The sequence below is a fragment of the Ursus americanus genome, chromosome 30 (genome assembly GCF_024610735.1).
Source record: "Ursus americanus isolate L20-20 chromosome 30, mUrsAme1.1.p, whole genome shotgun sequence".
NCBI classification, from domain to species: Eukaryota; Metazoa; Chordata; class Mammalia; order Carnivora; family Ursidae; genus Ursus; species Ursus americanus.
Genome location: NC_142156.1, coordinates 30208015 through 30223206, shown reverse-complemented (window position 1 = coordinate 30223206; position 15192 = coordinate 30208015). Strand labels below are relative to the sequence as shown.

The window sequence follows — 15192 nt, the reverse complement described above, 5'->3', positions numbered from 1 at the left end:
CAAGAGAAAGCAGGTGTTAGGGGCACCTGGGTGGCTCAGTCGGTTAAGAGTCCGCCTTTGGCTCAGGTCATGGTCTCAGGGCTCTGAGATTGAGCCCTGCATCAGGCTCCCTGCTCAGCGGAGAGCCTGCTTCTCTCTCTTCCCCTTCTTCCTACTTGTGCTCTCTCTCTCTCAAATAAATAAAAATCTAAAAAAAAAAAAAAAAGCTCGTGTTGGGGAGGATGTGGAGAAAAAGGAACGCTTCTGCACTGTCGGTGGGAAGGTAAATTGGTGCAGCCACTATGGAAAACAGTATGGAGATTCCTCAAAAATGAAAAATAGGACTACCATGTGATCTAGCGATTCCACTTCTGGGTATTTATCCAAAGGAAATGAAATCACTGTCTCAGAAGAATATCTGCATCCCCATGTTCATAGCAGCTTTACTTACAACAGTCAAGACATGGAAAGAACCTAAGTGTCCACTGATGGGATGAATGGATAAAGAAAATATGGGGTGTGTGTGTGTGTATACACACATATGGGATGGAATAGTATTCAGCCAAGAAAAAGAAGGAAATCCTGCCATTTGTAATAACATGGATGGGTGTTGAGGCCATTATGCTAAGTGAAACAAATCAGAGAAAGACAAATATTGTATGACCTCACTTATGCATGAAATCTAAAAAAGACCCACAGAGACACAGAGAACAGTTTGGGGGTTGCTAGAGGAGGGGGTGGGGGATGGGTGAAATGAGTGAAGGTGGTCAAAAGATACGAGCTTCTAGTTGTAAGGTAAATAAGTTCTGGGGATGTCAGGTACAACGTGGGGACTATGTTAACAATATTGTATGTTTGAAATCACGAGAAAAATAACTCTGTGAGGTGATGGATGTTAACTTACTGTGGTAGCCATTTTGCAACATATACATGTATGTAATCATGTACACTTAAAGCTAATACAATGTTATATGTCAATTATATCTCTATAAAACTCGGGCGGAAAGTGAAATTCTCATCGTAACTGAAAACCCCGTTCTCTCTCTGTAGGAATGCTATTGAGGAACCAGTTTAAAATCTGATGATGGCTTAGCTCTGATTCCTTCCTCAGACTGAGCACCACCAGACAGAGCCATGCAGTATTCGCCTTCGCATCCCCAATCCCAGCTCCCAGGAGATGCTTAGCACATCACGTGTGCTGAGTTTATTCACATGTAAATGTCCGTTATCTCAGGATCTTAGAAAGGGCTGCTTTTTCTGAATTGTAGTCCACATTTGCTTGAATGGCTCCCAGGATCATTTTTTTTTTCTTCCTGAAGACAAAGCCACAGTTTTGCTCGGTCTAAGTCAGGCATGGCTTGCCCCATTCTTGCTGGTGCTTGCTTTAGGAATGGACATGTGACCCGATGGGGTAGAGATGGGAAGGGGAATCTCTTGGAAGGTTTCTTGAGGAAGTGCGCTTTGCTCTCAAAAAGGGACACACAAAAATAACAGTCCTTCTTCCACTGGGCATTGTCATGGATGTGAGGCCTGGGGTGCTTGCGGACATCTAGATACCAGCGAGAGAATGAAGCCAAAATCTGAACGTGGTTAGAACCAAGAAAATCACAGAGAAGCAGACCTAGGGTCTAGAGATCCTGCATCTTGAGCTGCCCTACTACAGACTGTGTTATGGGAAATGACAAATGCCCTTACTAGTAGCTTCAACTATTTTGAATCAGAGTTTCTAATTGTTGCAACAGAAAGCTTGCCTGGCTAAGATGGTTATACCATGATGGATGGTGAGTATACTTTTGTAAGATCCTTGAGTCACTCTAGTGTTGCAGGTTTAGACCAATCGATCTGATTACCTAACCCCAGGAAGGTTAGACTGACCTAAGTTGTGACTACCTTTTTTTTTTTTTTAAGATTTATTTATTTTAGAGAGAGAAAGAGAGAGCCTTTGCTCATGTTGCGGGGGGGAGGGACAGAGGGAGAGCGAGACAAGCAGACTCCCCACTCCTGCTTGATCCTGTGACCCGGAGATCATGACCTAAGGCAAATCAAGAGTCAGATGCTTAACTGACTGGGCCACCCAGGCGCCCTGAGTTTTGACTGCTTTTTGAACAGGCTTTGCATGAGGAATGGAGTGGGAGGATCCTAGGTGATCTGGGAGTTTAAACAAAAGTTTAAAACAAAGTTGGGGCGCCTGGGTGGCTCAGTCAGTTAAGCATCCGACTCTTGATTTCAGCTCAGGTCATGATCTCAGGGTTTTGGGATCGGGCCCCTACTCTGGCTTCAGCTCCGTGCTGGGCATGGAGTCTGCTTGTCTGTCTCCCTCTGCTCCTCCCCACTGCTCGCTCACTCTCCCTCCCCCTCTCTTTCTCACTCTCTCTCAAATAAATAAATAAGATCTTCAACAACAACAACAACCACCAAAGTCTTCATTTTCAGAAGCAAAGATGCTCAGAGGAACCACTATTATAATGTGTAGGAAATAAGAATGTGGACACGGGAACTGACATGAAAAAAAATATTAATGATTTTATAGCAGCTTTTCAGATTTTAGTCTTGTATTAAGGAAGGGGGACTTGGGATTGAAGTCTCCTGTCTTCTGCCCACATCGTTAAAATGAGATTTTATCCTTACAGAGATGAGAAGACGGTGAAAAGCAATTATTAGCTACTTCCTCCCTCAAGGGCGCCTGGGTGGCTCGGTTAAGCATCTGACTCTTGGTTTAGGCTCAGGTCCTGATCACAGGGTCATGAGATCAGGCTCTGCACTCAGGTTGGAGTCGGCTTGAGATTCACTGTCTCCCTCTCCCTCTCCCCTTCCCTCCATGCACGTGCACGCATTCTCTCCCTCTCTCTCTCTCAAATAAATAAATTTTTTTAAAGATTTATTTATTCGATAGAGATAGAGACAGCCAGCGAGAGAGGGAACAAAAGCAGGGGGAGTGGGAGAGGAAGCAGCAGGCTCATAGCAGAGGAGCCCGATGTGGGCCTCGATCCCATAACGCTGGGATCACGCCCTGAGCCGAAGGCAGACGCCTAACCACTGTGCCACCCAGGCGCCCCTCAAATAAATAAATTTTAAAAAAAGATACTTCCTCCCTCAAATACAAGACATAACATGTAAGCACTGAGTCTTGTATTTACACCAAGATTTCTAGTTCTGGCTCCCACTATTACAGAATGACCAGCCTGCCTCCTGTGATGGCATGTAAGCTTTATAGCATGAATGCTATGGTTATCCATTGAAAATTATTTTATAATGAGAATCAAACTATTAGTATTGCTGAAAAGGTGGGATCTCGGCTATAGGTCAAGTTTTCACAGGGACAGTCACCACCGTCCTACTAATCATGGAGGGGAAAAGATGCTTCTCTCAGATGGAAAACAGAAACTGAGTAGGAAAGCCCCAGAAGGTGCAAGTCTGGTTGTACATTACTTGTACCACAATTACTGATGGTCCTTAAATAATATGAAAAGATGCTCAATCTCACCCCTAATATGAAAAATGCAAAGTAAAACTACTCTGAAAGTTTTTTGTTTGCTGGTTTGGGTTTTTGCTTTTGTTTTTGTTTTTGTTGTTTTTAAATATAACTCAGGACTCTCCAGGTCAATCACATGAGTCTCTTGAGATGGGGCCTGGGTGGGTTTGGGGTTTTTTTTCTGATTTGTTTTTTGGCTTTTATGCTGCTCAAGTGATCAGATGTTCAGAAAGGCTTAAGAATCACTGTTTTATGCCTCAGTCTCAGATGAAACACGGCATCAGAGAAGTACAGTTGACCCTTGAACAACATAGGGGTTAGTCAAAAATTCTATCCAGTCAAAAATCCACATGTAGGAGCACCTGGGTGGCTCAGATGGTTAAGTGTCTGCCTTCGGCTCAGGTCATAATCTCAGGGTCCTGGGACCAAGTCCTGCATCAGGCTCCCTGCTCAGTGGGGAGTCTGCTTCTCCCTTTCCCTCTCCCTCTGCCTCTCTCTCCCCCACCCCAGCTTGTTCTCTCTCTCTCCCTCGCTCACTCTCTTGCTCAAATAATCAAAATCTTTAAAAAAGAAAAAGAAATCATAAGGAAGGGGAGCCTGAATGGTTCAGTTGGTTAAGCATCTTCCTTGGACTCGGGTCATGATCCCAGGGTCCTGGGACTAAGCCCCATGTCTGCTCCACGCTCAGCAGGGAACCAGCTTCTCCCTCTCCCTCTGCCTCTTCCCCCCAACCCCGCTTATGCTCTCTCTTTCTCTGCTCTCCCCCCCAATTAAATAAACAATTTTCAAAAAAAAATCATAAGAGGAAATACATTTGTAATAGTGTACTGTATTTATCAATAAAGATACACATGTAAAGGGACCCCTCTAGTTCAAACCTATGTTGTTCAAGGGTCAACTGCAGCTTTTGTGTTGTTGGTGTGGGTAGTTTTTGGTCTTTGCTCTGTTTTCTAGAACCTAACTCTGGTGGCTCCAGTCCTCCCTTATGGACGGGATGCTATCCCTAGATGAAGGAGCTCCATCTGGGCGGGATAAATGTTGATGGTGCTGTGGGATATAACCAGGGATCATGTGCCAGGCTGTCTGAAACAGGGAGCCGGCTAGACACAGAGATGGAGTAAGATGCAAGCAAACAGTGAATTGAATTATCAGGGGTGTGATGGTAATGAGGGACCTTTTTCAGGGGAGAGAAGGTCTGTAGAGGTTGTGTTAGTCACCCAAAAAATCCTAAGTCACACTGGGAACGGGACAGAGACACACATTCCATATGGAAGATGGCAAACTATGTCAGGGGCCGAATGTAGCCCTCTGACTTTTTGTATGGCCCGTGGCCAAAGCATGGCTTTACACCTTTAAATGGCTGGGGGGGAGGGGAATGAAAAGAAGGATATCTCATGACACGTGAAAATTATGTGAAATTCAAACCTCAGGGGGCATAAAGTTTTATTGAAATAAATCTACACTCACACCCATTGGAAGAAAGCCACGTGTTGTTTTTAGCTGCTTTCCTACTACAGCGGCAGAGCTGAATCGTCGTGATAGAGACTATATGCGGCACTCTCCTCCCTTCGCACTGCTGCTCGGCTCTGCCCCCTACGAATTGCAGTTTTTAACTCAGTAGAGCTCCAAATGCCATGTGCTGTCATTGCACCGCGGCATTTTATTTGTTCACTGCCCACGCACGTGCATCGTGAAAAGAAGAAAAGCAAACTGAATATCACACTTCCAAGGCAAAATGGAGAGTAGATTTTTTTCGTTTTGAATTAAATGGCAATGCATCGGGTTTATCATACAGTGACGTCATATCTGCTGAAAGAACGCAATATATATCAACTTACACTAATCAGTCATCATAGTGTCCCCAACTCACAGGAAAACGACAGTCAGAAAAAGAAAATTCAAGATGGAATGGCTCAAAGCTCATCAGAATCTCTTCACAAAAATACATGAAAATGAAGTTGCCATCAGAGTGATTTCCAAGTGGCTCATTTGTTAGCCAAAGAAAGCTGCTTACTGATGCTGCGGTAATTAAATTGTGTCCAGAGAAAATACACTCGTCTTAAACTCTTAGTCATTCAGTGAGAACAGTTGCTCAAAGATTAGAGGACACTGGGAGCATCATTAATAGTCAATTAAAAACAAGACAGGTTCCGGTTCGAGATGGGGATACAGGAAGATCCTGAACTCACCTCCTCCCACAGACACACTGAGTCTACAGCAACATAGGGAACGATTTCTTCTTTAAAAAACAAAAAACAAAAAACTAAAGGCTGGTTGAATGGCAACTGTCCTTCAGGCAAACGAGAAGAAAACCACACTGAAGCAGGTAAGAGAAGCCGAGAAACGATCTTGCCGTAAATCCCACTCCTAATGCAGCGACCCACAAGCAGCGGAGAACTCAAAACTCCCTGAGGAGCGAAGCGTTTGAACGGCATGTCAGGTACCTCAACTTTTAGGACCTGCACCTCAGAGACAAGCCCAGAACACAGAACTTCGAAAACCAGTGTGGCCTCCTTCCCAAACCCACAAGATTATAGCGATCTGAGAGACAATGCCTCTTACAAACCTGCGGGCTTGGACTTACCCACCCCAGAGCCCAGCCCAGAGGCAGCTCATAGTGCCCAGACTTAAAGTGAGAGAGGCCCACCTGCTTATATCGAAGGGTAGGCCTGAGGGGCAGGCGTCTAAGTAATTTTACACACACATCTAGGAGCATGCTGGAGTACTCTCTGGGATGGAGACTGGTGGGTGCTATCTTCGCGCTCTCCCTTTGCCATGCTCCAGAGCACCAGTATCTTCCAGAAGGAAGCTTTTACATATGTCAGGCTCAGGGGACACCTACTAACGACCTGGCTCTGGAGGCCAAGAGAGATTGTGTTGCTGGTCCTACGAGACTGTAAGAATCAGGGTCACTCAGAAAGGAGCTCTTAGGGGCGCCTGGGTGGCACAGCGGTTGAGCGTCTGCCTTCGGCTCGGGGCGTGATCCCGGCGTTGTGGGATCGAGCCCCACATCGGGCTCCTCTGCTATGAGCCTCCTTCTTCCTCTCCCACTTCCCCTGCTTGTGTTCCCTCTCTCGCTGGCTGTCTCTATCTCTGTCAAATAAATAAATTAAAAAATCTTTAAAAAAAAAAAAAAAAAAGAAAGGAGCTCTTAGCCCCTGTTTGGCACCCTGATTTTTGTGTCTGTTGCCAGGGGACACCTCTACATTGCCTGGCTTTGGTGAGACCTATGCTGCAGGATCCCACAAGACTGTAACCAATGGAGAAAGAGTTCTTAAAAAGCTACCATCCCCTGGACACAGCAAGAGGCAATGGATGCAGGAGCTGTCTTCCTATGAAGGAGGCCTAGTAGCTAATCATCATGAGATTTTTGCAACTGATCCCCAGGAGTCACTGCCAGATCCCCTGGCCAGTAGGGCTTATGGGTGCAGTCCCATGGGACTGTATATATATATGTGCACATTTTTAAAAGCTGCTGCCTGAGGGTCTGGCTTTCAAACAACCTGAGTCTAGGTGCTGAGATCTTCCTCAGTTAGGGACACTGACAAGTCTTGACACAGCTTCAACTACTGGGAGCTATTAGAAATATAATACATTGCCTGGACAAGCACAAAGGTTTGGGAGACAACAAAGAGCTAGGGCAGGTTTGAATGACAAGACCTACCTCCTAAATGATGCCATTCTTTCAAGACGGGCAGAGGTGGCTGTTTCATCTACTGTACAGAAACAGAGAGAGTCAGGCAAAATGAAGAAACAGAGGAATATATATACCAAATGAAAGAACAAGATAAAACCTCAAGAAAAAAAAAAAAAAAACCTTAATGAAACAGAGAGAAGTAATTTACCTGATCAAGAGTTCAAAGTAAGGGTCATAAAGTGCTCACCAACTAGGGAGAAGAATGGATGAACACAGTGAGAATTTCAACAAAGAGATGGAAGATATAAGAAAGTACCAAATAAAAGTCAAATAGCTGTAGAATTCAATAACTGAACTAAGAAATACACTAGGGTTTATCACCAGACTTGATGAAGCAGAAGAAAGAATCAGTCAACTGAAAGACAATGCAGCAGAACTCACTCAATCAGAGCAGCAAAAAGAAAAAAGAAAAAAGTAAAGACAGCATAAAGGAGTTATGGGATAAGATCAAACGGACTAACACGTGCATTGTAGGACTTCCAGAAGGAGCCAAGAAGAGAAAGGGGCAGAAATCTTTTTTGAAGAAATAATAGCTGAAAACTTCCCTAACCCAGGAAAGTAACCAGATATCCCGATCCAGGAAGCCCAAAGAGTTCCAAATATAATGAACTGAAGGGGACCCACACCAAGATACATTATAAATAAAATGCCAAAAGTTAAAGACAAGGAAAAAATATTAAAAGCAGCAAGACAAAAACAACTTGTTTTGTACAAGAAAACAAGAAAACTTGTTTTCTCCATTAGACTATCAGCAAATTTTTCAGCAGAAGCTTTGCAGGCCAGGGCACCTGGGTGGCTCAGTTGGTTAAGCGTCTGCCTTCGGCTCAGGTCATGATCCCAGGACCCTGGGATCAAGCCCCATGTTGGGCTCCCTGCTCAGTGGGGAGTCTGCTTCTCCCTCTCCCTCTACTCCTCCTCCCCACCTGTGCTCTATCTCTCTCTCAAATAAATAAATAAAATCTTAAAAAAGAAGAAGAAGAGGAAGAAGCAGCAGCAGCAGCAGCTTTGCAGGCCAGAAGGGACTGGCATGAGATATTCAAGGAAAACAAAAAACAAAAAACTTCCAACAAACAATGCTCTACCCAGCACAATTATTCAGAATTGGAGGAGAGATGAAGAGTCTTCCTGACAAGCAGAAGCTAAAGCACGACCATCACCACTAAAAGGGGCCTTATAAGAAATGTTAAGATGAGGGGCACCTGGGTGGCTCAGTCGTTAAGCGTCTGCCTTCGGCTTAGGGCGTGATCCCAGGGTCCTGGGATCGAGCCCTGCTTTGGGCTCCCTGCTCTACTGGGGGCCTAGTTCTTCCTCTCCCACTCCCCCTGCTTGTGTTCCCTCTCTTGCTGGCTCTCTCTCTGTGTTAAATAAATAAATAAAATCTTTAAAAAAAATGCTAAGATGAAAAGAAAAGACCCTAATTAGTAACAACAAAACATGAAAGGAGACCTGTCACTGAAAAGGTAAATATATAGTAAAGGTACTGAATTAATCACATATAAAGCTAGTATGGAGGCTAAAATAGGAAAGCAGTAAGAATTACTATGATGACCATAATTGGTGAAGGGATACACAAGATAAAAAGATGTCAAATGTGGGGCACCTGGGTGGTTGGGTTGGTTGAGCGTCCAGCTCTTGACTTTGGCTCAGGGAATCATCCCAGGGTTGTGAGATTGAGCCCTGCGTCGGGCTCTGTGCTGGGGATGGAACCTGCTTTGGATTCTCTCTCCCTCTGCCCATTCCCCCCTAAAAAATAAACTTAAAAAAAATGTAAAATGTGACAACGAAAACATAAAATGTGGGGGTGCCTGGCTGGCTCAGTCAGAGGAGCATGCAACTCTTAATCTTGGGATTGTGAGTTAGAGCCCCACGTTGGGTGTAGAGACTACTTAAATAAATAAAAATTTTTTAAAAAACTTGGAAAAAATGGGACACTTATTCACATTCTTGTCATTCTGACAATATCAGAAAAGAAAACTAACACACACACACACACACACACACACACACACACGATATGTTGGTTACAAGAGGGAGAGGCAAAGTCATCTGTAAATCTAGATCATATTCAGCTGTAGCAATATTGAAGTCCCTCTGGCCAGAAGAAGGACACAGAGAAGATGTTTCTGACAAAAAAACAAAAAACAACAACAAAAACAAAACCAATGATTTTGAGTGATTTTCCTTGATGATTATCAACAGGGTGGGAGATATTACCAACAGTGCTCAGTTGCTGTTGTTTGAGGTGTCAATGCCAAGTTTGAAGTCGTTGAAAAATAAGGGTCTTTGAGGAATCTGCATGGAACAATAGATAAGAATATTTTCGAAAAAATTGAGAAAGCGCGAATTAGATATAACCTGAAGGGGAATCTGCTAAGATGTGTTAATTGATGGAGGTAAAACTTTGTGAAGCAGGAAAAGGTTTAGTCGGATAAATACATAAAGCTCTAGAAGAGATAAGGCCTTTAGAGCCTATTCATTCAAATTACTCAGCAGGAACTAATCTGCAGAAAATATTTGAATCTATCTTATGTTACTGAACTAGAATTATTAACAGTAAACTTGTATTTATCCGTCATCATGTCTACGAGGTTGTGTCAGGGATAGAAGCTGAAAACCGTGATTTGCTCTACTATACAGTGCTTTGATGGCTTAGCAATGGTAAAGTTTTATCGCAGTTTTTTTTTCTTCAGCTCAGAACCGAGATAGAAATTTTTCAGAATAAAGAACCATTCGAAACCGTCATTACTGAATAATGGGAAATTAGCTTTTTTTTTTTTTTTTTAAGATTTTATTTATTTATGTGACAGAGAGACAGCCAGTGAGAGAGGGAACACAAGCAGGGGAGTGGGAGAGGAAGAAGCAGCCTCCCAACGGCGGAGCCCGATACGGGACTCGATCCCGGAACGCTGGGATCACGCCCTGAGCCGAAGGCAGACGCCCAACGACTGCGCCACCCAGGCGCCCCGGGAAATTAGCTTTTACTACAAGCTTGACAGTGTTTCTCAATGAATTAAAGCAAAAATTACAGAGCAAAACAGTGCTTACATGTGAAATGTATACGGTAGCAGTCATTTTGACAACAATGTTTTGAATCACAAAGAATGTAAAACAGCGTTATACACTTCCTGTAATGTCAAAAATTAAAACAAGAAGCAGTATCTCCAGACCTTGATGTTAAGTGCAATGGAAATTTCCATATTTCAAAATCCATGTCATTGTGCAATTGAAGAGCTTCCACCTAACCTTCAAATGCAAATGACTAATCTGCAATGTAACAACAAGCTAAAAGGCAAACATCAGGAGAAGAATCTAACAGAATTCTATACGCGCCTTCCAACACTAAATATGCTCAATTAAAATCATGCTCATGGACTGACAGCAGTATTGGCAGTACCATTTGGTGGAGACATTTTCGAAGATGAAATATATAAGTCTCATTACAGATCAGCATTAATAGCTGAAGACGTGATCATAAGGAACACTCACCTTGAACCTAATTAAGCAAAATGTCATCCCAAAGAATTCCATTCTTCTCATTTGCATACCTGAATGATAAAAAAGTTATACTCAATTACTATTATATTTTGAATTTTATTTAACACATTTGTAGGAATTCTTTTTCTCTTATCACACAAGTACCTACATAAATAATACTGTTGATTTTCCTCTTGGCCTGAAAAGCCTAAAATATTTACTATCTGGCCCTTTACAGAAAAATCTGACGTCGTGTCGTGTCCCCCCCCACCAACCCGCCGGGGTGTAAAGAGTTGAATGGAACTGATTTCTCTGAGCCAAGTCCTCTAGTGGAAGAATCATCCTGTTCAGAATTTTACTCATGACATTCCAGAGTGCCCTCCAGCCCACAAGTAACTAAAGGACAAGAAGGTGAACTTTATATAAAAGAAGTGACAGAGCAATTACAACTACATTAGAAAATGGCAAGGAGAACATGACCACACTTTAAAACACTGGAATAGGGGCACCTGGCTGGCTCAATCAGAAGAGCATGTGACTCTGGATCTCAGGATCATGAGTTCAAGCCCCATGTTGGGCACAGAGATTAGTAAAAAAATAAATAAATAAAACTTAAAAAAAAAAATCCCTAGAATAAAGTGGGCCAATGCTTTCTGTAGTGGCCAATAGTGCTTCTGGCTATGGCAGCTAAGCCTAGTTCAGAGAGATCACTCCGTGAAAGAAGTGATTATTAAGTTGGTATTTTAAATAGCTTGTTATGGAAAATTATAATGGGGATATGAACAGTATTAATATTGTAGTAGGAAAGTAATAGGAGGGAAAAATCATCTATGAGCTCCTTTTTTGTTTTAGGGAGATAAACCTGGAAATAAATGTAAAACAAGGGAGAATAATGACGGAGAAAATTGATGAGAGAGAAAATTTATTGCATAGGAGGAAAAGATCTAGAAAAAATAGGTTCATAAATTCAGTAGAAACTCAACAGTTCAGTCAATCATTGTGGAGAAAACGTCTGAGAACTGCTGACCTTACTAAGTCAGTGAAAGAAATAAATCAAGTATCCACACCTACATGGTCGTGTCTCTTCCACTCTCAGAATTATTGCCGGAAAAGAATCAAGGGCGGGACAAAGGGACAGATACTTGTTTGAGAGAGAGAGAGAGAAAAAAAAACAGGAGTGGGGGGAGGGGCAGAGGGCGGGGGAGAAGCAGATTTCCCACTGAGATCACTACCTGAGCTGAAGGCAGCCACTGAATCTACTGAGCCACCCAGGTGCCCCTAAGTGATTCCTTGTTGCTTCTTCATTCATTTCCATTTTGTTATATCTTAGCGTCTAGAGACATTTTTTTGGACTTTTTTTTTAAAGCTTGTCTCAGCTGTGCTAAGGAAGAGTAAAGAAAAACACTTAAAAAAGTTTTATTGTGAAAAATTCCAAACATATACAAAAGTAGAATACTATATTCATCCTCCCCACCCTGCCCCAAACACACATCACGTCACCTGGCTTCAACAATTACCCACACAGGGACATTCTTGTTTCCACCTTTATCCAGGCCACACTCCATTCCCCAGCAGACCACTTTGAAGCAAAAGGACAGACATTTTGATCCATCTGTAAGAGAAATTTTTCAAGAGGGGATCATGGCACTTTGTCAGTAGAATGATGGTTGTATCTGAAATTCAAACTGGGGGCAAATCCAACCACTTTTGTGTATTCTGAGACTGATATTCCTTCCTGGTGCTAAAATTTACTTTGGAAGACATCAGTGTCCTGATCAGCAAAACAAAGAAAATGGACTAAATTATAGGCCGTTGTGTGACAGTAAAGTGAGACTTTGACTTCGAGTCAGACCACTTGGCTTAAGAGTGCCAGCTCTGCCCCCTGCAAATTACATCATTTATAATAGTTTATGTCAGCATGTCACTTAACCTCTCTGAGCTTCTGGAACATTTGTAAAAAAAAGACTTCATGGGACTTTGGTTGGAGTAAGTAAAATAATATATTACATGAACTTTTGTGAATTGGAATGCACTATATAAATTAGGTATTACTGAGTTCTTCGGTTAAGTAAAAGATGACTCAAATTTGAGTTTGCAAATTAGAAAAACACTGATGCAACTGACAGAAAAGGGGAAGCTGAAAGGCACAATTTAATCCAAATGGAAGCTTGTCTTGAACACAGGGGTTAATATAGGGCTAAACATCAGGTCCAAATATCTATTTTAAATACAGTTATTATGTTAATTAACGGGAAATAGTGACACGATCTCCTTACCTTCACTACAGTCGATCTTTATTTTTCTCTGGCTTCTTCTCATCCTTATCCACCTATATTCAGATACTATTTATTTAAGTATATATTATGTGCTGGGCACTGTGTTAAGCACTGGGAATACAAAAAGTAATAGTAAAGTAGGCACGCCTCCAAGATGCTCCAATTAGGAAGGGAGAGAAGCTTATAAGCAATCACAATGGAATGTGATGAGAATTTAGGCTGTGACCACAGTGTTTGCATAGAAATCACAGGGTGTGGTCAGATTTTATTCTACTTTTAGTATATACCTGTTTCAGAGTCACCACTAGACAGGTGACTCCTAAAGCCTTCCTGATTAGCCTACCAAAGGAGAAGCTGTAGAGATGGAGGGACGAGCTGCTCCTACACACAGAGGCGGAGGAGAAAAGTGCTATCAAAGAAGACCAAGAAAGTGTATTTGGAGAGGTAGAAGAAATTGTTAGTGACCCAGAAGTTTAAAAAAATAAAAATTAAAAAAAAAGGATCCCTGGGGGCGCCTGGATGGCACAGCGGTTGGGCGTCTGCCTTCGGCTCAGGGCGTGATCCCGGCGTTATGGGATCGAGCCCCACATCAGGCTCCTCCGCTATGAGCCTGCTTCTTCCTCTCCCACTCCCCCTGCTTGTGTTCCCTCTCTCGCTGGCTGTCTCTGTCGAATAAATAAATAAAATCTTTAAAAAAAAAAAAAAAGGATCCCTGGGGCGCCTGGGTGGCTCTGTCGGTTAAGCATCCGCCTTCCACTCAGGTCATGATCTCAGGGTACTGGGATTGAATCCTGCATGGAGCTCCCTGCTTAGCGGGGTGTCTGCTTCTTCCTCTCCCTCTGCCCACCCTCCTGCTCATGGGTGCACTCTTTGTCTCTCTCTCAAATAAATAAATGTTTATTTATTTTTAAAAAGATTTTATTTATTCATTTTAGAGACAGTAATAATAAAAATCTCTTATATGTTTAATATATGTCAGGCACTATTCTTTTCTTTTTTTAAGATTTATTTGAAAGAGCGTGAGAGAGGTTATCAGGCACTATTCTAAGCATTTTACATGTATTAGCTTGTTTAATATACGAGCCATAGAATGATTAAGTAATTGGCCCAAGGTCACCCAGCTAGTCAACTGGGAGCAGGATTTGAATCCAAACAGTCAGTTTGGATTCTGTGCTGTTCAAGTTCTACCTGAGAATAATATAACATGACAGCATTTGGGGGGGGGGGATGAAAACCTGCTTATGCTGAGTCACAAAAGGCACTAAACCTTGACAATTCCCTTTTAGCTTACCCTAAGATGGATATCACCCATCACCCTAAAACTAGTACATGTTCAACCTGAGGGCTGCAAACTGCCAAAATGAAATTCCATTGACAAAGAGATCTAAGTATAGGTTTGTATGGCCTGCGTCTCCCTTTTTGGACATGCTTTCTATTGCGTCCAGTTACGGGTGTGGTGCTACCACTAATAGGGCACCAATAGCCTGGTGGTTTTTCTCAATAGTCATTCATTCAACAAATATTTCAGCATCAGGTCAGGTCCAGACATTGTGCTAGGCCCAGAAATGAACAAGACATCCAAGATCCCTGCTCTCTCAATATTTCATTCTAGTGCGGGGTGCAGGGCGGGGAAACAGGTCACAAGGACCTGGCGGGAACAGGGTCAGCCATGGGGAATGCGAGAAGATTAACTCAGAGAAGCAGCAGAATCCGGAGCCGACGAGGTCTTCAGGCCACGCCCGAAGGACTTCGCATTTTACTTGTATTAATTAAGCACTAATGATGGCCAAATTGCACCAGACCGTGGACTTCTTAGACCATTTAATCCTGTCGATCCAACCTTCACAACCCCCCATTTGTGCCTGTCCAGTCTCCTGGCCACGCTGGGTCCCTTAGCCCAGCAGGCCACCTCGGGTCTAGATCAACTCGTCCCTATCTGCTGGTCACCGCAGCCCCCGCGGTCATCTCCTTCCAAAGCCACTTGGACCCACTGAGGCCTGTCCGCCCGTAGGTCTCCCCCAGCGCGGGTCCCCCTGGGCCCCTCGGCCAGCCAGGTCACCTCAGTGCCACGCCTCCACGGCCAGAGATTCCGCACGCACGTTATGCTTTGTTCGCGGAGCAGGTTTTCGAAAAGCCGCTCCCTCTCAACTCCAGCTGCTTTCCTGCCAGAGCTGGGCGAGCCCGCGGCGGTAGCGCCCCCCGCGGCACACCGCAGCCCAGGAAGGGAGTGGCTGAAGCCACCACCTCCTCCTCCGCCACCCCCGCCTCCTCCACCCCCGCGTCCTCCACCCCCG

The 15192-nt window shown here is 43.5% G+C and overlaps 1 long non-coding RNA gene across 17 annotated transcripts in view; it reads right to left on the bottom strand.

Annotated features, from left to right (window-relative positions):
- LOC123795649 (uncharacterized) overlaps positions 1-15192 on the bottom strand; it is an 18854-nt gene extending 3662 nt beyond the window's left edge. For 2 of the 17 annotated variants that reach the window (XR_015722377.1, XR_015722378.1), the window contains exons 1-4: positions 14958-15192; positions 12899-12951; positions 12123-12234; positions 10635-10693 (exon numbers count right to left, since the gene is read on the bottom strand). This is a non-coding gene — a long non-coding RNA (uncharacterized LOC123795649). Of the gene's footprint in view, positions 1-4221; positions 5261-7115; positions 7168-7296; positions 7339-9362; positions 9441-10634; positions 10694-11854; positions 11999-12122; positions 12235-12898; positions 12952-14957 lie in introns of those variants that run through there. The other 15 variants (XR_015722372.1, XR_015722374.1, XR_015722376.1 and 12 more) reach the window with 15 other exon arrangements.